The sequence below is a fragment of the Chiloscyllium punctatum genome, chromosome 50 (genome assembly GCF_047496795.1).
Source record: "Chiloscyllium punctatum isolate Juve2018m chromosome 50, sChiPun1.3, whole genome shotgun sequence".
Lineage (NCBI taxonomy): Eukaryota > Metazoa > Chordata > Chondrichthyes > Orectolobiformes > Hemiscylliidae > Chiloscyllium > Chiloscyllium punctatum.
In genome coordinates, this window is record NC_092788.1 from 23,635,447 (window position 1) to 23,660,566 (window position 25,120).

At 42.5% G+C, this 25,120-nt stretch overlaps 1 non-coding gene across 1 annotated transcript; it reads left to right on the top strand.

Moving 5' to 3' along the window:
* The first annotated feature begins 22,118 nt into the window (after positions 1-22,118).
* On the top strand, positions 22,119-22,200 carry trnas-gcu (transfer RNA serine (anticodon GCU)). The gene has a single exon. It is a non-coding gene; the product is annotated as a tRNA-Ser (tRNA).
* Positions 22,201-25,120: the final 2,920 nt, after the last annotated feature.

Below are 25,120 nucleotides of genomic sequence, written 5' to 3' on the forward strand. Positions count from 1 at the left end.
CTTTCTCCCTGCCTCACAATTATCGGTCCCCTTTATCTGTCTGCCTGCTCTTCTGTCTCTTTCTAGGCTCCATCTCCACCTATTGCAGCAGTGAGAAGCCTCGCCCCCCAAACCCCCCCCCCCCCCCCCATCTGCACCTTTTCCTAGCTCCTTTCAGTTACCATGAAGGATTACTGGATCTGAAGCGTTAACATTGCTTTAACTCCGCAGAATCTGCCAAACCTGCTGAGTTTCTCAAGCAATTTCTCTTTTCATTCACATTCACATCCAGACGACGTTCCCAAGGTGGGACCGAACTTCCTATTGGCTATAAGCTCGAGATGGACTATGAGTTATAAAGTAATCTCACAACTAACAACAGGGCAATTCCAAACTATTCTTTCAAACATACTGCAGCCTTAGTGCGCCACCACTTCCCAGACAATGTTGAATAGAGAGAAACAAAGAACATAATAAGAATGGGCCATAAAAAGTGAATTTCACCAATCACAGTCTCGATTAGATTACCTTTCCCTTCCGATGTCTCCAGGACGGAAATGAATGAAATGGGAGAAATTCAATAACATATGACATCTAAATTCATTGGAACGATTTTCCCATTGGCCAGTAAACTAAATAATGACGAGTCGAGTCACCGCAGGACTTTGTTTCACAACAGTGATGAAATAACAGTCTCCATTCGGTTCCAGTAAAAACTCAACTTGCCTGGAACAGCAGAACTGTTGGCGATTTTCCGGACGGGAGGCGAACACGATCATGACAGCAGAGACACTTTGAAATATTCAGCACTGACCCACACCACAGGGAATTCCCCTTGAAGCAAGCCCATTTTTCTTCTGTTTTCAGCATCAAAACAGTGGGGACCAAAGCAACATTTCAACAAGCGGCGTCGTTGGAGTTGGTCAGCAGAAAAGGCAGCAGTGGGATTCAAACCCACGCCCTTTTGGAGCGAGGAACCTGGATTCAGCAACTTAGACAGCTCGGCCACACGACCAGACACGCCCAACATCTCCACTTGTACTCCTGCCTAACAATAGATGCAAAGGGTTCCATGATCCCTCTCCGACTCGCACAGCTGCTGGGATGTGCCTGGATACAATGTCAATTTCGCTGCAGATAATGATAGCCCATGAATCCAGACAAAAATCAATGGTAAGCTGAGTCTATCTTCTCAGACTCTTTTCAGCTACAAATGTATCTGTGAGTGCGTGAGAATATATGTTCGCTTGTGATTGGGTCAAATAACCATGAGCTGCTTGACATTACTGCAATTTCGATTCTTGCTTTGCTAAATGATTTCACCCATTGCTCGAAACAGGACGACTTTCACGTTTACACGGAACATGAAGCACACCGGACTACAGGGAAAATGCACAAAGCTGAGCAGGCTGTGTTCCACATCATACCGCGCAGCATAGTTTCAGTCACGGTGTCTGTTTTGCAGAATAAGGGTCCCAAAGAATGTTCTCCACCCTAAAACCGGAGGTCGCATTATAATCCGAGAATGACAGATCACATCGTGAGGATGCTCTGACCTCGGGGCCGGTTGGAGATGCCACTTTCCTGGCCTTTTACCTGAACCGTGCAATTTGCTGCAGAGATGTTCATTCCTGGACATCAGTCACATGGATACCAACTGAGTTGGAAACCTGTCTGGGAATCGATGAAAAGCGACTCAATACATTTTAATAATATACATGGTGCTTTTTAGAAGTGCAGTTTGTGTTCACCTCAATCTAAAAGGCAGTTTCTGAACATAGTAACAGAAGTCAAAAGGTAATTTCCTCACCCCACCCCCACTCCGGAAGTGTGCTAACTGCACGTGAAGAGCTCTCACGCCTGAGTCACCTTCACGTCTCTGGTTGCTGAGTGAATCACAAAGAAGGACTTTCACCAGAGCTGCAACTGCCTCAATTCCCCACTCCCCCTCCCCGTTTACATTTTCCTGCTCGTCAGTGATTTAAAGAAAACCAAATGGATGCGATGTCATTCTGTAGCCTCACTGTCGATTCCTCCGTTTCAGTTCCAACATGGATTAGATCTCGGGGCGCACCTTAATACTAGCGACGCTATGAAAGCACAAGTCCAAAGGTTCCTCTGAGAGTGTAATTTCTTTCGTTGCTGTTGCTGATTCAATGAGCCACTAACGTGCAAACTGCTCCGAAACATGATTCAGGACCTCTGGTGCCAATCCTCGCACGTTCAATAACGACAGACAGCTTCCAAATGAGGTCTTTCAGAGACGACTTTGGGGTACATTTGACAGACAGACTAGTTCAGGAATCCGTGGTGCGCTGTGACACCAGCACATCAGCTTCTTCCCTGTCTTTGAACCGGGCCGGCTGCGCAAGGAATGCAAATGCGGTACTGCTTTTCGTGGAAGGATCAGAAGGGGGTAACTACACTCTCAAACAGAATAGCATATGATCAGAACCAGCTTGGAGAAACACTTTACTAGGCTTTGCACTGTAAGTAAATGGAATTGCATTAAATTTCACTACGAGAGCAGATTTGTTCAAGCAAACTCGAATGCAGGTTTGCAGATGGGAAAGCAAGCAAGAAAGCTCCGTTCTTGTCCATGTAAAAGGCTGCCTTTGAAGAGCAAAGCAGTTTCTGCTCAGTTTCGAGCTGGTGACTTTTCGCATGCAAGGCAAACGTGATGACCACTACACTACAGAAACAAGCCTCAGTCTGCCCTGCTGCGGCTCAGTGGCAGCCAGCACCGAAAGTTGAAGCCATTCTACGTTTCACCTTTCTGTTTCCAATAGCTCGTTGTTTAATGGGACTTGTTTAAATTTGGCTATGTGGTGAGCATGGACAAGATACACCGAAGTATCTGTTACCATGCAGTGTACCCCAATAACAATGTGTTGCTTGCACCTGCTTTAAAGGATTACTTTTTAGCGGAGTTTGCCGTCGCAGTCTGTGGCAAAATCATTTAGTCTGTTCGACTGCTCACAGGAAAGGGAGCATTGTGAAACACTGCAGAAACGAACGACTTCCTTAACTTTGCTCCGACTGACCATACTCCGTGAGAGTTTCCCAGATTCTCAGTTGAGGATTTTTGCAGCTGGAAGTTACCTCAGAAACCCTGTTAACTAGTACTGTACTGAGCGATTCGCAAAACAGAAAGCATTTAACATGGAACCCAAACAAAACTGGCATACCAAATCCCTTTTCAGACAGGGCGAGCATGAATGCTAATTGTGAGACAGTCCGAGGGCGTGAGCCATAAAGTAACCTCACAACTAACAACAGGGCAATTCCAAACTACTCTTTCAAACATACTGGAGCCTGAGTGCACCACCACTTCCCAGACAATGCTGCAAAGAGAGAAAGAAAGAACATAATATGAATGGGCCATAAAAAGTGAATTTCACCAATCACAGTCTCGATTAGATTACCTTTCCCTTCCGATGTCTCCAGGACGGAAATGGGAGAAATTCAATAACATATGACATCGACATTCATTGGAACGAATTTCCCATTCGCCAGAAAACCAAATAACGACGAGTTGAGTCCCCGCGGGACTTTGTTTCGCAACAGCGATGAAATAACAGTCTCCATTCGGTTCCAGTAAAAGCTCAACTTTTCTGGAACGGAAAGCAACAACACAGCTGCTTGCGATATTCCACACGGGAAGCGAACACGACCATTACAGCAGAGACTCTTTGAAATATTCAGCACTATCCCACGCCACTGTTAAATTCCCGGGAAGCAAACCCACTTTTCGTTTGTTTTGAACATCAATATAGTAGAGATCGACACAGCATTTTAACAAGCTGCAGCGTTAGAGGTGATTGGCAGGCATGGCAGTGGGGGGGACTCGAAGCCTCGCTCCTATTGAGATGAGAATCGGGAAATCCAGCGATTTAACAGCAGGGCAATTCCAAACTGCGCGTTCAGTCCTACCTCAGATTTAGTGCACTACCACTTCCCAGAAAGTGCTGGAAAGAAAGGAAGAAGGAACATATTGAGAATGGGCCATAAAAAGTGAATTTCATCAATTGATTGGATGATTTTTCCCTTCTGTCTCTCGGACGGAAATAATGGAACACACGACATCGCAAGCATTTTCCCATTCGCCAAAACACCAAATAACGACGAGTTGAGTCACCGCAGGACTTTGTTTCATAACAGCGATAGTATAAGAGTTGGCTTTCGGCTCCAGTGAAAACTCAACTTTTCTGAAATGAAACAGCTGCGGTCGAGCTGCTTGTGCCCGCGATTTTTCGTACGGGAGGCGAACACTGTTATGTCAGCGCAGGCACTGACTCCTTTGCCTGAGTCTATATTCGCACCCACCACTGTTAAGTCTTTGAGAAGCAAACCCCAACTTTTTAACTTTGACCCACATTTCAACATGCTGTAACATTCCAGTTGATCCACTGTAATGGCAGCGCAGGCATTCGAATTTACATAACCGAGAGTCAAAAACCTCAGCACACCTCTTTAGCCCACTGTGCCATGTGACCTTGCTGGATGCTTTCAGACGTTTTCACATATGCACCTGCAAAGTAACAGAAGCACGTTCCCAGGGAAAGGATTACGTAATCCCTCTCCTGCTTGCACAGCTGCTGGGAATTTCTGGCTACAATATCAATTTCGCATCAGATAAGGATAGCCCATTAATCTAGACATAAATCAATGGTTATCTGAATCTATCTTCTGAGCCGCTTTTCAGCTGCAAATGTACATGTATGTGTGTAAGAATGTATGTTCGGTTTTGATTTCATAAAATAACCATGAGCTGCATGAGTTCGAGGTGCACTCGGTAAAGTTGGAGATCCCAGCCTGATGTCCCAATGTTCTCAGATCCATGTCAATCAAAGCTATTCCAGGTGAGTTTTGGGCTCTCAGCCTGATGTTCCAATGCTCCCTGCTCCATGTCAATCTAAGCTGCTCAAGGTGAGTTTGGTGATCCGAGGTTGATGTCCCAATTCTCCCTGCTGCTCAATGTTAATATAAGTTGCTCCAGGTGAATTTGGAGCTCCCAACCTGATGTCCCAATGTTCCCTGCTCCATGTCAATACAAGCTTCTCCAGGTCCGGTTGGAGCTTACCGTCTGGTGCCCCAATGCTTCCTGCTGCGCCATGTCAATAGAAACTGCTCCATGAGAGGGTGCAGCTCCAAGCCTATTGCCCCAATTCTCCCTGCTGCTCCATGTCAATAGAAGCTGCTCAAGTTGCTATTTGAGCTGAAGACGCGGCATCTCAAGCGCTTCTATACGATCATAGAAGTAACGTGCGCTCACTGGTTGCATCTCTGGGGGGGCACAGAGTAGTTGGACTATTAAAGTTGTATCCAAATACAGGTATTTTCCGCAACAAGAGAACCTTACCTTATTTTTAATAACCACCCAAGTATACTTTGTAAAAGACTTTCTTTCCAATGCCTTGTTTAGCATGTGCCTATTGCACTCAACACGACGTAATGTAATAGTGGTAAATAGAGGATTTTCAATAAATATTACATCATATGTTTCATGCTGAGTAACTGCTATTTAGCAAGGATGACGTATTGGAGGAAATCAGCAGTTTTATTTCCTGTGAGGGAATGAGATTTGTATTCATTAAAGTGAACTTGTTAAGTGTGTAAAATGATCACAATAGATCTCAATTTGAAAGATGTTTGATAATGTTGTTATCCAACATGAAATGAGGCGTTGTCTTCTATTGGCAACACCATTGTTAGAACTAACTACCTATTAATGACAAGAGACTAAACGAAATTTAGATAATTTCACATGTTTGTTCTACATTAGTCAGCGGTTATCGTTCCACAGTTTTGATCAGTCCCTGCAGTTAACATGATGTCTGCTCCAATTGTTCATAAAGAGATGGAGCTGGCTTCCCACTTCTTCTTTTTGTCTGCGTCTCATGTTCAGCATTCATCACTGGCAAGACCAACGAGAAAGGGAGAGACCAATGTGTAACTGTGTCCATGCCCATGCACAGTACCTACATTGCCAAGTTCTCTGCTGTGCATTTACAGCCAGTACTCGGTGTCCCTGAACCCTTCCTCTGCCGCTTTTGAAATATCTCCATTATTTTCTGCTGTCTGTCTGTGCTTTTGTCACTAAGATGAATCACTTCTACCCACTCTGCTACAGGTTTCATCTGACAAAATACTCATTACCAATCCATTGGATAAACATGCGCTTGCCATCTCTCGTTATTTGCTTTTCCTGGATCTCATTCATTGGATAAAAGCTCACAATAACTTGTCTTCGAAAGTAAACCCGTGTTTCTTTTCATTATCCTAAGTCAGTCTGTATGTCAATATCATTTAAGGGACAGATTCGACTAATTAATGGAGACTTTACGGCATCATCGATGGCAATAAACTGACTAATTAGCACCACCAATCCAATTTACTGGATTAGTGGTGCTGGAAGAGCACAGCAGTTCAGGCAGCATCCAACGAGCAGCGAAATCGAAGTTTCGGGCAAAAGCCCTTCAACAGGAATAAGGCTTTTGCCCAAAACGTCGATTCTGCTGCTCGTTGATTGCTGTCTGAACTGCTGTGCTCTTCCAGCACCACTAATCCAGTTTTGACCTCCAATTTAGCCGAGACCCAAACAAAAGTAGTGTCATGAACGACTGCACTCCATAAACGACGAGAATGCGATTCAATCCCACGCCTGCAGAGAATCAATCACTTTAACATCTCAGACACCTCGTCACACATGCTCTGCACATCTGACCATATGTTTGACTGAGTTGAGAAAATTGTGCATAGAAGCGGATTCTTCTCCCTGCTGTTGGTGAAATGATAAATAGCATAGTCCAGTTCACAAAGAATGGCCTTACCTCTGCTCGATGGGGCAAGCGCATTCCCAATGTGGCATTCTGCTCACATGATCTGCACAGAAATAAAGAAATGACTAATTAACAAGATCTGTTGAATTGAATTCGATCAAGAATTGGAGCTGATGAAATGAATAATCACATGACGGGGGCGATGGAACACTGTCTCTGAAGAATTGTTTTCCCCACTCGAGGACAGTCCACAGTGCTTAGTTGCAGAACTAGCACTCCCTCTCTTCTGGACAGATAATTTTGACCAATCGCACTTATGCACAGAGGAAACAATTTCAAAATCTTAAACAAGACTAACTGAAACTTGAATTGAACAACGCAAAAAAACGACAGGAGAGACTCTCTACCAGTAAAGTTCATTTTGCTCAACCTTGGCCTGTGTTCTTTTCCTGGGTTGGGTAAAGATCACAGCAACACAGTGAGCAAATGGCAGAGGGAAAATGTGTGTAGTACCACAGGGCATGCTGGAAGCAGCAGCAGATACACAGGGAAGTGAATTTCCCACAACGGGAAAACTTCTCAAACAGCGGGCTGAGATGTAAGAACTCAGAATATTATGAAATGTTATAACTGAATCCGCAGGCACTGTGGAGATCAATAATTGAATCAGTTCAAAATTAAAATTAAAGGATTTCTATGAATTATAATCAAAATAGAAAAGTCCAGGGGTTAGTGGATGGAAATATTGCAATTATATTAATAATTAATTAACTCATCTTAGCAATGAGCAGCTGATCAATTTCCTCATAGAACGTTGGAACCCCTGGTAACGGCGATCATATAATTCCAGGTACCAGTCGTGGAATCAGTGATTCTCGTTTTCCCATCCGTTTTGATACAATCATGGAATGTGGCAGTAAGCATTAATGCGTGGATCCAGTGCAGCAGTTAATCAGTGGATGGTATCTCTGTGCCAATGTAGTACGCTGTGTTGAGTGGAGATTTTAAATTTGATTCTCACATGGAGCTGCTTCAATTTGTTATTTTATTGAAGTTTCAGGATGGAAGGCGATGGTCAAAGCCAAGTTGATTGGAAAGTACTAGTTTGTTTGAATTGAAAAACGACCTTTTCTGGAAAATGACTCATTACCAACAACCAAGCTGCAAATTTTTAAAACGTGACAACATGTGTGGACAGAGAACCGAAAATAATTTTTCAACAAATGGATGGCGTTTCCCATGCGCACTGCGTTAACTTCAGAGAAAACAAAACATGTTGAGCCCGTTTCGTGTTACTCAATTTGCGGTAAACTCGCAAAAGTCATTGTAATAATCAAAAAGGAATTAGATTGATCACAAGGGACCATTCGAATATTGCATTCAGTTCTGGTCAGAATCTCTTTCAGCTTAAAATTGCGTGTTGTTGGAAAGAACAGATGGCTAAAAAAAGACAAAAAAGACAGAGACAAATTTGAGAATTTAATGGATGGAGATCAAAAAGCATGAAATATACGTAACATGATGTAAATCTGGTCAAATATTTAAAGCAAGCATTATGTCTCCTAGCGACAATTCAATTCCTTCTCATGAGGAAATAACTTTTGTTTGCAATCTTCTAGAAGATCAATTCCATTTACAATGTTTTACGTTGAAATTCATGAATATTTTATATTCCGTCTTATCCAGCTGGACGTGTTCATGAAACGTCTTTTTTGATAAGTCAACAAAATTCGAAAGTTTTACACACACTTTGACTTTCTCCCAGTGGTAAATTCTCTACTTGTGTTCGAGTTCATGTGTCTTATGAAACACTCTGGACTCAGCTTCTATCATTCTTTCTGGAAATTCGTTTAGGGTTTAAATAGCTCTTGAGCAGAAGAAACTCTGACCCAAGTTTTTCTGGATCATTGACCAATGGTTTTGAATCTGAGACTCTATTTATGGATTTACTCGAAGAGGGAATACCACTGATTTCGTCACTTCAAACCTTATGTTACGTGAAAGATCTCTTTCGTTCTCTTCCCAAACTTGCATGTTTCCGGTACAGCATTTTCAAAATGATGTGCATAAAATCTCTCATTCCGTCTATCATCCACATAAAACCGGGTTGTATCATTTCTAATGTTTTTATGCCTCAGTAAACCTCAACCCTGAGTTTCCTCATGTCTTTCTATACAGGAAATTGTGGCTGTGCCCTTTCGAATGTCTTTCCTTTTTTTTGTTGGAGTGAGCACAAGGGTTACAAATAATGTATGCACTGAGTTTGACCTTTAGATTTTACTGTTACACTATGCTTTATAACACAATTTCGCTATTCATAAATTCAAACAACGTTCATTATTATCTAACCAGATCATAAACAACCTCCCCATGAAAACTTCCTTTGTACTTCCAAGTATTTTGGGAAAAGGGTTTTAAGGCCAGCATCCCTCAATCCCCTTGACCTGAGTGAGTCTCAGCTTTTTCTAAAGGTAACTGAGATTCAATCACGTCATAGTGGGGCTGCAGTCGTTTTCTGTGCAGACTGGTTGGGGACATGAAATACCCGTCACCAAAGACCACCGTGGATCTAAAATCAAAACTTTCCAAAAAACAATTATCATATCTATTGTTTATCATCTTTCTGTGTTCTTGTCTGGTTTGTTCGTGTGCCCCCGTATTAAATCCTACCCAACGTTTAATTTGTGAATGGATACATTGAATGATTTTACTCATACGCTCCCGGACGAGAGTCCTCCCATTATTGGGATGAATCCAGTGAACATTCTCAACGCATCGTCAAAGCCAAGGATTCCCTTCTCGGAATTGGGGATCGGTTCTGCACTGAACTCAATGTGTGTGCTCATGAAAAGCAAAACAATTGCAGCAAGATTTTCAGACTAAGATTTTGCAATCTGCTTGCATTAACGTTTGTCCCAACAGTTACATTCCTTATTGTCATTTGTTTGTGGATGATAAAATTTCCTGAATCCTTCTGTTTTTATTTCATATTGGCAGATGTTGCAGCAGTTTATAATATTAGTGATTTCTCGAAGCAACCAGAGAGCACGGTAGCTGATAATGTGAAATGAGACCGCAGTAATGATTGGCCTCAGAATGAAGGTGTCGCTGGTTTGCAGTGATGACAGTGTGGCTGAGTTTCGTATTTATTTTGGAGGAGGACAGGTTGGGTCTAAGATGAGCGCTTTAAACCGAAGCAAGGTGAATGGTATCAGATAGCGAAGTTAAGGTGAGTTGAATTGAAGTGGAAAATTGCATCAGAAGATGGGGCAGTACAACTTCATCATGTCACTCAGACTGTAAAAGGCACGCAGAAGAAGCAAAACACCTTCAGTGCAGCACAATGACAGGTCAAGTGGGAAGGAAACAAAGCAAGATACTAAGATAGAATGTAACAAGTTATGTGAAAGGTTTCGCAATATATTCTTTGTTAAATGCCGACTGCCCTCTCGTTGGAAAATGGAATTTCCTGCAGTGTAACGGTGGTATTTGAATTGCTCCAACGCAAGGCCAAGAGACAAGGACACATTACCTTTTGTAACAGTGTGGCCTTGTGAAAGCACGCTCGGCCCATCTACCAGAATTCAAGACTTCAAAGATCTCCTCTGTGCTGTCCAACGTATTTGCTGCTCCTGTAGTCAGATCTCAATAGCTTTACCATGTGTCTTCCTCAGTTCCCTGCTTCCCGGAAACACTTCAAATGTAAACAAATCACCAGTATTTCCACTTCCAATCATTGTTCGTAACTCCCGTGCTGACAAAACGTACAATTAACCAATTTGCCTTCTCTGGCTCTCACTCTGGTATAATCTGAATAGTGAACTGCACACTGCCTGATCCCCAGGACACCCTGCAGGATTTTCATCCTCCCTGTGACATGTATGTGCTGGGTAATATTCTGTTGTATAGATTTGCCAATATCACCGTTATCTAACTCCCTGCATTCTGTTGGTCGAATTGTGATTCCACTCAAAATCACAAATGTGTCACAAAGCACATTAGCTGTACTGGCTCTACACAGAGACAAATGCGCTTCTCTGTTGGTATAGTTCTCTTGCCTTCTCCCTGAAACTCTGCACACTTTTACTTTTAACATAAACATCGAATTAGTTTTTAAATAACTTGATTGAAAGTGTGTCTTTGTCAATGTCAGGTAGTGGTTTAATGACCCTAACCACTCCATATGTACATTTTGATTCTTTTACTGATGACTTTTAAACTCTACCGAATCGTTCTCGATCCCTTCAGACGTGTGGAGCATTCTCCCTTCCTAATTTCGTCTGTCTAATCCACACATGTCTTGGAAAGGTTTTTCTGCTCTCCAAAGAGAACTGTCCCAACTTTCCAAATGACGTTACTTTTGCCATTCCTCATACACCACACCATTCCCATCAACCTGTCCAGCTCTGTTTCCAATCATTTCACGTTCCCATTTCCTAAAGGTCAACATTCAGAACTGTGCGAACATCCACATGGTGGATTTATTCAGAGTGGGATTGTGTGTGTGAACATCCTGTAACATTTGTTTCGCTTTCACCACATATGGTACTGTGTCATGCCCACTACAATGACACTTCTGACCCCAAAACACAAAGTTATTTTAAGGGGTGCAACGTCATAATTTGCACTTTGCACTAACAGTTGATAGGGCAGCTGGGCAAAAGTGAAATCAAAAAACCAAGGCTCGAAGGCGACTTGAAGTACGAATTCTCACATGCCAGTATGAACACAAGCTATGAAGCGAAGATCATACCCCAAACACTCTTGCATTTCCAACACTAAACCATCTGAGAGTCACTCAGATCCAACTACATCCCACTTTGCTCTCCGATTTTGAAGCAGCAAAGAGTTTCAAGAATATCACCTACTCATTCCCTCTCCTTGTTCGCGGGACTTTGCTGTTTATCACTTCCGCTTGGACTGAGCGGTGTCAATCGGCAGATTATTCATCTATTTCCATCCACCTGCAGGTAGTGTGAGGGGAGGCAAGCGCGAATACGCTCTAAAGCTCTCTCACATCGGCACAAGCAGGTCCCTCAAGTGCTGGAAATCAGCAAGTTTGATTGGGAACTTCCTCCCAATATCATTTATCTGAGAGAGCGACAAAGATGTTGTGATAGTGGGACATATATAGAAATGTACTCCGGATACTCTTCCTTCAGGCAAATTCATGTGAGGGCATTTATGTGCAGACTGTTTGACGTTCAGAATCCATCTTCACACAGCAATCCTGCAGAGAACTTTTTCTAATATCGACATCTGTTTCTTTGCTGCAATCTGGCAGCATTTAGCATCTGAGCCCCAACTGTCCGAGATGAAGAGAATCCGAGTAAAACCCTCACTCACTGAGAGCCATTCCCACAGCCCTGAACCGCAGGCTGCAGATAATCTGATGCGGAAGGAGGGTTAAAGATGAGACATTGTTTCACCCTCAGCCACTCTGTCCCAGAAACAGGAGGAGGGACAGCATCAATGAGTGGCGTCACTCACGCAACAGCAGAAGCCGTTCAGCCCATCGAGTCCACTGCGACTCTGCGTCGCTTGTAAATCTCTGTGGTTATTCATAATTGGTGATGTATGTCCTAATAATGCGAAACTGTGTATGTGTCGTAATGCTGTCTCCAACAAGATGATCCAATTGCCATTCATGGCTTTTCATTTCACAGGGAGGACATTGCTGTGTGAAACAGCTTGGGGAATAAATGCAGAGCGTCATGTGCACAGAGCACTCTGCAACTGATATGTCTTACCTACACCAGTTTATTCCCAGATCTGGCAAGTAATTTTGCTAATCTATTCAGAGAAGTCAGATAGAGAACAGGAAAAGTTTCCAGATATTCACAAGCGTGTTTCCTCACCTGTGTAAATTTGGCAGGTGTATCAGCATGAGATATTCATTTCAGATACATTGAGAGAAAGGAAGTGGAAATTGAAACAACATGCAATACGTTAAATAAGCTATATTATAGAGGAACACTGGCGGGGCAGTACACACACTGAAACCTGGAATTGTCAACGAACAGAGGATGTTTTCCGTCCATTAATTTCTGGGTTATGAGCCCAGTATGCTCCCGCTGGGTTGCTCTGTTATCGCTTCCTACAGCAGTTTCCCGCGATCTTCAGTTTTTAATCTGGCATGTGCCATGTGCCTCAGAGGATGATTTCAAGAAGGACTTCACTATTATCGTGTGATACACTATGGCGCAGATGTGTCCCGGCTGTGTCAACATAACCTGTGAGCAACTTCCCACATTCTGTTGGTTTAACTGTGATTTCACTCAGAATCACGAAATAGTGCAAAGTGAGGCCATACAGCCCACCTTCGCTGTGCTGGCACCAAACAATAAGGAAATGTCTGTGTCGTTCGTTTGATTGATTTTATTTGATTGATTGTCACATGCACCTGAGTGCAGTGAAAGCCTTTGCAATTGGTAAGGGCAGATCATTTTAATCAAGTACATGTAGAACACAGCATTTAAAAAACAAGGCATTCAGGTTACTCCGCACAGGACATGCGCTCAGCAAGATCCACATTAACATTATCAGCATCATTTGGAGTTAGAGAATCCATTCCCCAGTCTACTAACCGCCTACAAGAAGCAGCTGGTGTGTGTCTTGAAGATTCAGTATCTTGATCTGAACTCGATCTCATCGAAATCATACTTTCTGAGTCAAAAATGGGACCGGATGCAAAGCTTCAGGGCTCAAGTGTCACTTCTCGCACGTACATCACCCACTCGATATATCACACCCAAGACCAACGAGCCATAACCGCACCTTAAGCGTGATCTATAAATCAGGTGAGTCTCTTTGTTTAAAAAATGCTTTTTCTTTTGTTTCGGAATGAAGGCAGCACTGAGTTTTTAACAATAGCTCCTTGTCATTCTGCCTCCCGTTTCCCAGAAGGCTGCGCCAGCCCTTCCCCCGCTGGCAGCTGGACAAACTCATCGTCTATTGGCAATCAGTGTTGTGGGAGAGCAAGATGAATGCGCTCTTCAGCTCCCTATCAAACACCGGCTTCTGCAGCGGGGTAGGGGGCACGTTGGAGTGGGAGTTATGGACATTCTGGAAAGCTGTACAAAAGGGAGATCTTGCATGCACAGGAACTCATATTCTTTTCAGAACCTTGTCCAAATAATTCCATCTGAGACAGATAGAAAAGTGCAGAAATGCTGGGAAAGAGAGAATCTCTCCCAGTAATCGGGAACAGTGTCTGGGTACTTCTCGAATTCACAACAGACAGTCTCGACCAGTGCATATTTCCATCATTTACAATCTTGGTCTGTGTGACAACAAAATTAGGAACCAGGAACTGTTTATTTTGCTTCTTAAAACAGGCATGAAAACTTTGCAGAGCATAGATACCTGCTGTTAGTGAAATGATGAATAGCAGAGTACAGTGCACAGAGTATGGTCTGTCCTCTGTTTTATGGGACCAGCACTCTCCAACTGTGATCCTTTGCTCACATGATTTGAACACAAACAAATAAATGACTCAGTGACAAAACTTGTTGAATCGGATTCTTTGAGGAATTGAAGGCGATGGAATGAAATCCCCTTGAATGCGGGAATGTTACATTATCTTAGAGGGAATTGTTTTCCAAATTCGAGGAAAGTGCGCAGTGCTGCTTCCAATGGTCAATACCAGGATAAATAGATTGAATCTGTGTGGGGTGTTATTGTAGGGAGCCCTGTTGATTAGACACACTGCATCTTTTGTAGAATGGTGCAAAAGCACGGAACTTTTGCGTCGAGGGGACAACTTCAAAATCGTTAATGAGACAAAATACACAAATGAGCGAAACAACACAGCAACCACAGAAACTGGTATTACATAATGGAGCAAACTCCTCTGCCAATGTAACTCCTCTGCACCCGATGTGGCCTCTTCTATATTGGGGAGAAAGGCCGCCTACATGCGGAACATTTCAGAGGACACCTCTGGGACACCCGGACCAACCAACCCAACCACCCCGTGGCTCAACACTTCAACTCCCCCTCCCACTCCACCAAGAACATGCAGGTCCTTTGACTCCTCCATCCCCAGATCATCGCAACACGACGTTTGGAGGAAGAGCGCCTCCTCTTCAGCCTAGGAACCCTGCAACCACAAGGGATGAACTCAGATTTCTCCAGTTTCCTCATTTCCCCTCCCCCACTTTGTCTCAGTCAAATCCCTCGAACTCAGGACCGCCTTCCAAACCTGCAATCTTCTTCTTGACCTCTCCGCCCCTACCCGACTCTGGCCTATCACCATCACCTTGACCTCCTTCGACCTATTGCATTTCCAAGTCCCCAAGTCCCTCCCCCCTACCTTTTGTCTTAGCCTGCTGGACACACTTTCCTCATTTTACAGAAAATTATTAACTTACAACTATTTACACTCCTTTCTCTAAACCTGTCTTTAATCTTCTGCTCTACAATACTGGTCTGAAGAGCCTTCCCCAACCCGGACCCCATTAATATTTACAAAATATTCAAATATAAGAACCAGCCAGTTGTCGAATCTTCTCGTTGTATCTTCCTCTGTAGATTTTCTCTCCAGGTCAGTGTCGACGCTTTTTTCTATGTAATCTCTTTCTCCAGATAGTCACCTCTCGTAGATCTTACTAGCATCCGACATCTGTTGGACTTTTAGCTGCTCTCTTTGCTGTTTTTTGCCACTCTGGTTAACTGTTCAACATGTCTGATATTTGTTCCACAAACAGTCGGATCGTTTCACTGATTTTAATATTGTTAAACCTTGATTGGGGCATAATTTAAACTGATTCGGCGAATTCGAATTTTTTTTAATCCATGTAACAAAGCTGTTAGTTTTTTCGACCAAATGTTGTGTTTTTACCTTGTTCTGGACTCCTTGTGCTAGCCATAAATTTCAGCACCCTTTAAAGTACATATCCCACGACTTCATAGCACTGGGTTTTGCCAAGACAGTCTATTACGCTCAACATCGCTCTCTGTCAATCTCATGAGACTGAGATTTGAACAATCTCTAGTCTAATTTATTCAAACGACCCTGATCTCATAACCTCAGATTTAACACGCCCCCTTATGTATGTCTTATCATATTAATTGATTCCTCACTGTGTTACTTCAGCACACGTTGAGAAGAAATTAAAACTGAATACAACTTTCACCTCTGTGACTGCAAATGGACTCAATGTTGCTGCAGCCAACCGATTCAGCTGTCAGTGAAATAGCCCACATCTTTCCTGAACCGCAATGAGATTGCATAGCATAGTGGTAAATTTTCATGCGTTGAATTAGACCCAACATCATTTGTGAGGACGAAATTTACTGGGATATAAAGATATGATGAGATACATGGGGGTTGGGGATTGGAATATGGTCAGGAAGGATATGGTGAGAGTTCCCTTGATACAAAATCGTTCGAGACAACGGAAATTAGATTTACTGGGAGATAAAGCCAAGAGATAAGAAATTAAGGAGTTTAATGGGATGGTGGGATAGATGAAGAATAAGCGGAAAAAATCAGGGATGACTGAGTCGTATCCTAATGGAGGTTTTTCAGCAGATGTGAGGTTGAGGTAAGGGTAAATAGGAGGGAAATTCCCTCATTGAGGTGAGTGTATATACTAAAGGTTAGAGCTTCAAAACCAGAGAGGAACGACAAAGAAGTTTACAGCAGGTACTTTCTATTCTGAGAGTTATTGAAATCGGAGATGATTTTACAGAAAGAAAAAAAATTAGAAGCTGTTTCCAGAATATTTGAAAAGCCACATGCGGACACACAAGGAGCGAATTTAACAGGGACAGGGATTCTGCGCTGCTTGGATGGGGATGCAAAAGTGGCACACTCACGAATTGTTTAGCTTTCATTGGAAAGAAATTGCATAACAACTGCAACTGAAGAAGTTTAGTATAAGAAGAGCTGGTGGTGTTGAAAGGTGTCGCGGCTGGTACTGTGTGAACTACTACAAATTGTAAATATACTGATCTGTTTGTTATAGCTTTACAGTAAACAGAAGCCAGTTAGCTCACTCCGCTGGCTAACTGGTTTATGGTATAGAGTGAGACTGACTTTGTGGGATTAATTGTCACACTGTCTCAGGTTGCCCTAAGGATCATCATCTCTCCTACCCACCTGATCTGTAATACAATGGTGATTCTAATGAGGAGGAATGACCCTGTAGATGTCAAGCATCATCATCATTGCCATCTGTTGCCTTGAACATTTGGTCACAATGACCAGGAACGGAACTGAGTCCATTTAATACTCACTGACCTCCGCACGAAAAACCCAGCAAAAAGACTCGTCCTGATGCCTGTCTGAACGCTCTGTTCTGCACAACAGCAAAACAATTTGTTCTGACTTTCCCAGATTCATGAACAACATTCAATCTACCCAAAGAGATAAATCTAATTCATTTCGAACAGTTTAATGAGCTGTGCGAGTTTGCAAGAAATGGGATAATATGAAACGAGTTTAACAGCCTTTCCAAGAATGGTACATAGTGGAGGGTCAAAGATTTGAAAAATGTCATCATGCGAAAACATTACCTCTGTTTCCTGATCCACAGATGGATAATCGCCTGTGGAATATGGACAGCTTTCCTGCTGATAATTGACACAGTTCCCAAATACAATATAATCCCACAAATCAGAAACTGGAGGTTTACAATAAATGCTGCTTTATTAGTGGTTATTTTTCAAATTCACTTCAGTCTGTTAAACCAATGATCCCTGATCAACATCAGGAAAAGCAGCTTCAGATAATAATTGAAATTACAGCTGCAGCATTTCACACGAATTTAAGTGCTGATGAATTGTTCCACGGGAGCAGCAGAGCGCCAACCTGTAACGTGCGCTATTCGTACCTCTGGGACCTTCGACCAACCTGTTCTAGTTTGTTGCAATCCTGAAATTGAAGTTAAGGCAGAGGAGGAGCAACTGACCTGTGACTATTGGAACACCAGGCTCAGGAAGGGGACAGAGAAAAATGTTTTGCAAATTTGACTTGATTGAAAGCTGCATTTCCGTGGGTCACTTCCCTGTTTACAGACACTGTCACAGGGCTTTGCATTCGGTTGGCTTCAGTTGGAATGGGTGGAGAGGGCGTTGGCGAGTTGAAGGCTTGTGCTTGGGGGAGGGGAAATGAGGTAACTGTTCAAATTCACATTTATCCCGTGTGGTGTTAGGGTCCCAATCCGGAATGTGGTAGAATCAGGGAGTGCGTGGTTCACGGACAATGAGGTTGAAGTTTGTGGATGGGAGATGCCCAGAGGTGATGAGATTGTGAATGGTCTGCGAGATGATGATTTGTTGAGGGGATGAGAGGTTGTGATCGGGGTCAGTAGGAGGAGGTGCCTGCGAGTTGGCACCTGGCTTCAGCTTTGTTCCTCTGTCCGACTCACAAGTCTAATTCCTGATGAATGGCTTATGCCTAAATCGTCCATTCTCCTGCTCCTCGGATGTTGCCTGACCTGCTGTACTTTTCCAGTACAACACTCTCCACTCATTCATTATTACTGTCTCATTTCACACTCCCAGGTCCATGCTGTCTGTTTGATTCTACTGAGCACTGTTCTCATGAACTGCGACAAAATCTGCCAATCTGAAACAAAAACAGAAATTGCTGTAAAATCACAGGTGTGCTGGCAGCATCTGTGCAGATGAATCACAGTTAACGTTTCACATCCATTGGGTCCGTCTCTCCACAGATGCTGCCAGACGTCCTGAAATATTCCAGCAACATCTGGTTTTGTTTGATTTTCAACATCAGCAATTTTTTTCATTTTTGTTTTCTTATTTTCTGCCAATATGATTTGGCTAAAGATTACGTTAAATGTTTTAAATATGACTGTGATGGAACGGCCAGATTCCACCAGCCGACTACTTTTATTTGGTTCACGTGACCAATGCCTTTCCACTTGGTCACCGCGCCCTTCAGCTGCATTTCATATAAATTGACAAAATTGTGGCATTCTCTCGGATTGGCAATCAGGAGTGAGATTGATTGAAATTATTGAAAACTTTAGATAAACCGATAAAATACGGGATATAAAACGGGAAACTGAAAGGGAAAGGGAGAACAGCGAATGATAGTTTTTTGACAAAACTGAAATATAATTGCTCAAGATTCAGAAAGTGCTTGCATCCACAAACATACCATAATATGGAATGTAATGTTTGGGGCAACCAATGCAAGCAGATTGCAAAATCTTAGTTATAAAGTCTTGCTGCAACTGTTTCGGTTATAATGAACACACACATGGGATTCAGGGCTGTAATGATCTCCTACAATGATAAAGGAAATCCTTGCCTTCGAGGATACGTGGGGAATGTTGACTGATTCATCTCAGTAATGGCAGGACTGTCCTCTGGAAGCGTATGAGTTAAATCATTCAATGTTCCATGGAGTTTCGAATGAGTGGTGAAGGGAATGTCTCCATTCACAAATTAATCATTCAGTAGAATTCAGTATAGGGACCCATGAAATGATGAAAAAATTGAACAAGAACACGGACATATGAAAGACTATAGCTACGAGAATTACTATGTGAAAATTGTTGATTTCAGATCCACAGTGACCTTTGGTGATGGCATTTAATGTCCAGAACCAGTCTGCACTGGAATGACTGGAGACACACTATGAAGTATTTGAACTTCAGTCGCCTTTAGAAATAGCTGAGACTGACTCAGGACACGGGGATTGAGATGTTGGCCTTTCAAACCTTTCAGCCATTCCGTGGAAGAATAAAGGAAGTGATAGAAACTTTTCGTCTCCATGGAGACGATGTTCATGAACTGGATAGATAGTAATTTACCTTATTGGAGTTTATAAATCGAGGCGTCATATTTACAAAGCAATGAGTTCATCGTGTAACTGTAAAATCTTTTTGTCACACTCAGCGGGAACATTGTGTGTAATACTTGTCGTCATTCTCCACCAAAAACATGTAAAGAAGTTAGAAAGGGCACAGACGCTGTTTCCTGGATAGCAAGATATTAGAAAGCCAAGTGACGTTGTTTACTGAGACATAAAAATATCAGAAAGGATACAAACGGGATGATAGAAAGAATGAAGGAGTTTATTCACGAGATTTGGAAATGCTGGATGCACAAACACGCAGGTTTGATCTAAACAAATGAGATTTTCACGTAACGCGAGGTTTGAATGAGTAAATCGGGGAAAGTCCCTCTTTTGAGTGAATCAATACCTTTCGTTAGAGCTTCAAAACCATTAGTGAATGATTAAGAAAAGTTTGGATGAGAGTTTCTTCCACTCAATAGAGTTATTTAAATCGTGAACGACTTTACAGAAATAAAACATAGAAGCTGACTTCAGAGTGTTTTAAAAGATACACGAACAAACGTACAAGGAGAGAATTTACCATTGAGTGAAAGTCAGTGTCGTTGTGTAACAATTTCGAATTTGTTGACTTCAGACACAAAGACATTTCATGAACATGTACAACTGAATAAGACTGAGTATAACAAGTTCATGGATTGGTAAGGTGTGGCGTATTATTCAAGGTGAAACTCTGTAAATGGAGCTGATGTCCTAAAATAACTGCAGACAGAAATTATATCCTAATGAGCAGGAAATGAATCATCACTTGGAGAGGGAACACCCACTTTAAAGATTTGACCACATTCACATGATGTTATGTATATTTCGTACATTCTTAACTCCACCCAAGAAATCCACCAAGAAGACTCTGTCCTTTTGTATTGTTAACCCCCTGTACTGCTCTGCAGCACTTTTTTGAAGATAAAATATGCTCAGACCAAAATTCAATTCAATACAATATTCAAACGGTCGTATGTGATTTCTTTTTTTATTATTATTGCAACAACCTTTGTGAGTTTGTAACAAACTGTGTAACATGAAACCAGTTCAACATCTATTTTCCCGGAATTTAAAGCAGTGCTCATGGGAAACGTGATCCACCTGCTAAAAAAAATCACCTTAGGCTCTCTCTCTCCACATATGTCTCTTCACGTTTTAGATACTTGCAGTATGTTTGTAGATCAAGGAGTCATTATCCAGAAAAGGTTGTTTCTCAATCCACAAACAAGGGTATTTTCCCAACAACTTGGCTTTGCTCAATATCACCTTCTGTCCGTATCCCGCAACACGACGACAAATTGAAGTTGCTCCATGTGAGACTCAGACTTCAAACTTCGGCACAGGACACACCACTAAACTGAAACAGAGTTACCGTGCACTGGTCACCTTCAGCACAGGAGCAACACATTAATGCTTACCTCCACAATCCTGGTTTTACCTTAACATTTGGGAAACCGACTTTCTCTGATTACATGGCTAGTAACGGGGATTATATGATCATCTTCACCAGTGATTCTGTCCCCGCGTGAGGAAAGTGGTGAGGTCCTCATTGTAAAGATGGGTAGATTGATGATATGTACAATTTCATCTTTTGCCTTCACTAACCAATGAGCTTTTTATTTTGTTTTGCATCTGTAGAAATCTTAAAATCTTCATCTTGAACAGACTCAATGACAGATCTCCATTGTGTCTCTGGCATCGAATTTCATAGTGTAAACTCCCTCTGAATCCTTCCACCGCAGTCCGCTGTTTGGGAAGTGTTCCTGTTGTGGGATATGCACATCCCCGTCTGTCACCTGCTGCTCCCAGTATGCGCTCTGGCACTGCACTAACTTTCCTTCTGACACTTGCTCACTGTGTTGCTGTGATCATACGGTGACTTGGTGTCACACGGCCCAGGAAAATGATACAGATCAAGGTTTTTGCATTGTTGAGTTCAATTGTCAGTTTAGCCTTATTTTGGATTTTGAAATTGTCTGTCCTGTACACAAGTGAGTGTCAAAAACATCTGAGCGGAAGTTAGGTGTTCCGAATAATGACATTGAGCACTATGCACTCTCCTCCAGTCTGGAAAACAATTCCTCACAGGCAATTTAATTGACAATTTACAGCAGGTGCAGGAGTAGGCCATTCTGCCTTCGAGCCAGCACCACTATTCATTATGATCATGGCCTGAACATCCTCAATCTGTATCCTGTTCCTGCCTTATCCCGATAACCCTTGACTCCACGATCCTTAAGAGCTCTGTCCAACTCTTTATTGAAAGAACACCTCCTGCTGTCTCGGGTTCTTCATTCTGTTGACTTCAAGTCTTCACAGAATTCAACAGACCTTGTTACATATTCATTTCCTCACATTTGTTCAGATCATTATGTGCATAGTGTGACAGTGGGAGTGCACTTGCCCCACAACCCAGGGGTCAGATCATAGGCTTGGAACCGTACTTTGTTATTTCTCATTTCACCAACACCAGGGAGATCTGCTGCTCTGCTTGATTCACGAAATTCAATTATTCATAAGGTCATAGCGTTTCGTACATCTGTGACGAGGTGGCCGAGAGGTTAAGGCGATGGACTGCTAATCCATTGTGCTCTGCACGCGTGGGTTCGAATCCCACTCTCGTCGTTGTCATCACCGGCTTTCAATGGCGCGGTTTTCAGATGATCACAGCTGTTGTATGGAAACTGGGGTTCTAAAAGTTATTTTATCTGCATTGACGCTATGACAAAAATCTCAAAGAATAGTTTGAGCCTGTTGAATAAACTACATTGCAATGTCGGTTGCATTGGGATAATGAAAAGGAGCGCGATATTCTTTTTCAAGTCAAGTTGCTGTGAACATTTTTTTCATATGAAAGACATCCAGGAAAATCAAATAACGAGAGCTGCGATGTACATTTTATGCAAAGGGATCTTAATGAATGTTTTGTCAAATGAAATCTGGAGGACGTTGAGGAGAAGTAATTCATCCTGGTGAGAAGAGCACAGCGAGACAGCACAAAATAATGGAGATATTTCAAAATTGGCAGGGCGTGGGTTTAGGGGCACTGAGAACTGGCTGTAAATGCACAGTGGAGAATGGCCGCTGTGGGTACGGTGCATGGGCACGGAGAGACTTACACATTGGTCTCGCCCTCGCCCCTTGCTCTCGCCATTGATGAAGGCTGGACTTAAGGCACAGATAAACACAAGATGTGAGAAGCAAGATCCCTCACGTTATGCACACACCTAATGCATCACATTGAACTATGAACAACTAGAGAAATCAGCATGTTACCTATAGGGAGTGAAACTAAACTGTGGATCAATAACCGCAGATTCATGCAACATAAACATGAAAAATGATTTAAAATGTAGGGTGTAGGTTTGCTAGCTGATCTGTAACTTTGATATCCAGACGTTTCTTTACTTGGCTAGATAACATCATCATCAGTGGCGACCTCCAAGTGAAGCGAAGCTGTTGTCTCTTGCTTTCTATTTATATCTTTCTCCTCGATGGGGTTCCTGGGGTTTGTGGTGATGTCATTTCCTGTTCGTTTTCTGAGGGGTTGATAGATGGCATCTAGATCTAAGTGTTTGTTTATGGCATTGTGGTTGGAGTGCCAGGCCACTAGGAATTCTCTGGTGTGTCTTTGCTTAGCCTGTCCCAGGATAGATGTGTTGTCCCAGTCGAAATAGTGATATTTTTAATCCGTATGTAGGACTACGAAGGAGAGAAGGTCGTGGCTTTTTGTGGCTCGCTGGTGTTCGTGTATCCTGGTGGCTAACTTTCTTCCTGTTTGTCTTACGTAGTGTTGGTGACAGTCCTTCATGGAACTTTGTAGATGACGTTGGTTCTGTCCACGGGTTGAACTGTGTCTTTTAAGTTTGTTAGTTTATGTTTGAGAGTGTTGGTGGTTTTGTGTACTACTAGGATTCCGAGGGGTCTTAGTAGTCTGGCTGTCATTTCTGAAATTTCTTTGATGTATGGTAAGGTGGTTAGGGTTTCTGACTGTGTTTGGTCTGCTTGTCGTGGTCTGTTCTTGAGGAATCTGTGGACTGTATTTTTTGAGTATCTGTTCTTCTCGATTACGTTGTATAGGTGGTTCTCCTCTGTTTTCCGAAATTCGTCTGTGCTGCAGTGTGTGGTGGCTCGTTGGAATCGTGTTCTGACACAGCTTCGTTTGTGTGTGTTGGGATGGTTGCTGATGTAGTTAAGTACTTGGTCAGTGTTTGTCGGTTTTCTGTATACGCAGGTTTGTAGTTCTCCATTGTCCTTTCTTTCTACTGTGACGTCCAAGAATGCGAGGTTGTTTCCGGTTTCTTCCTCCTTGGTGAACTTTGTGCCTGTGAGAGTGTTGTTGATGATGTTAAATGTCTTTACTATCTTATTTCGTTTTGTGATGACAAAGGTGTCATCTACATAACGGACGCAGATTTTTGGTTTGATTGTTGGTAGGGCTGTTTGTTCTCGTCTTTGCATTACTGCCTCTGCTATGAATCCTGATACCGGAGATCTCATGGGTGTGCCATTGGTTTGTTTGTAGATATGTTGTTGAAAGTGAAGTCGGTGGTGAGGTACAGGTCCACCGAGCTTCATTATGTTTTCGTTGGTAATGTGATTGATGGTTGTTGGTGCGTCTGTGATGGTCTCTTCTAAAAGTGTGGTAAGAGTTTCCTTTGCCAGGTCGATGTTGATGGAGGTGAACAGTGCTGTTATGTCGAATGAGATCATTGCTTCTTCTTCCTCTATTTTGGTGTTTTTGATGATTTTTAGGGATTCCTGGGTGGAGTGGATGGAGTGCTGTGACTCTTCTATGAGGCATTTCAGTCTTGTGTGTAGTTCTTTGGCCCGTCTGTAACTTGGTGTTCTGGGTAAAGAGACTATGGGTCTGAGGGGGGCTCCTGGTTTATGGATTTTTGGTAGTCCGGTTCGACATGGGCAACACATTGATCCTGGGACAGTCTAAGCAAAGAAATGCCAGAGAATTCCCAGAGGCCTGGCACTCCAACCACAACGCCATAAACAAACACATAGATCGAAATGCCATCAACCCCTCAGAAAACGAACAGGAAATGACATCACCACAAACCCCAGGATCCCCATCCAGGAGAAAGATATAAATAGAAAGCAATAGACAACAGGTTCACTTGGAGGTCGCCACTGATGATGTTACCTCGCCAGATAATGAAACGTCTGGATATCAAACCTACAGCTCAGCGAGTAAACCTACACCCTAAACCTCAACCTGAGCTACAAATCTTCACAAATCTTGCGATTTAAAGTGTCTTTATACGCATATCATTAATAGACTTTTCGTTATAATACCCGTCTGGTTGAAAGAAGAAGACACCACATTTCAAGATGGATGACAACGTTACCAATTTTGTTTTGAAATTGAGATCTATTTGATCATTTTACACAGTGAACAAGTTCATTTTAAATAATGCAAACCACATTCTCTCACCTGGAATAAAAGTGTGATTTCAATATAAACATTGTCCTTGCTAAGTCACAGTTACTCAACATGAAAAATAGGATGTAATTTTTATTCAGCTTACACCAG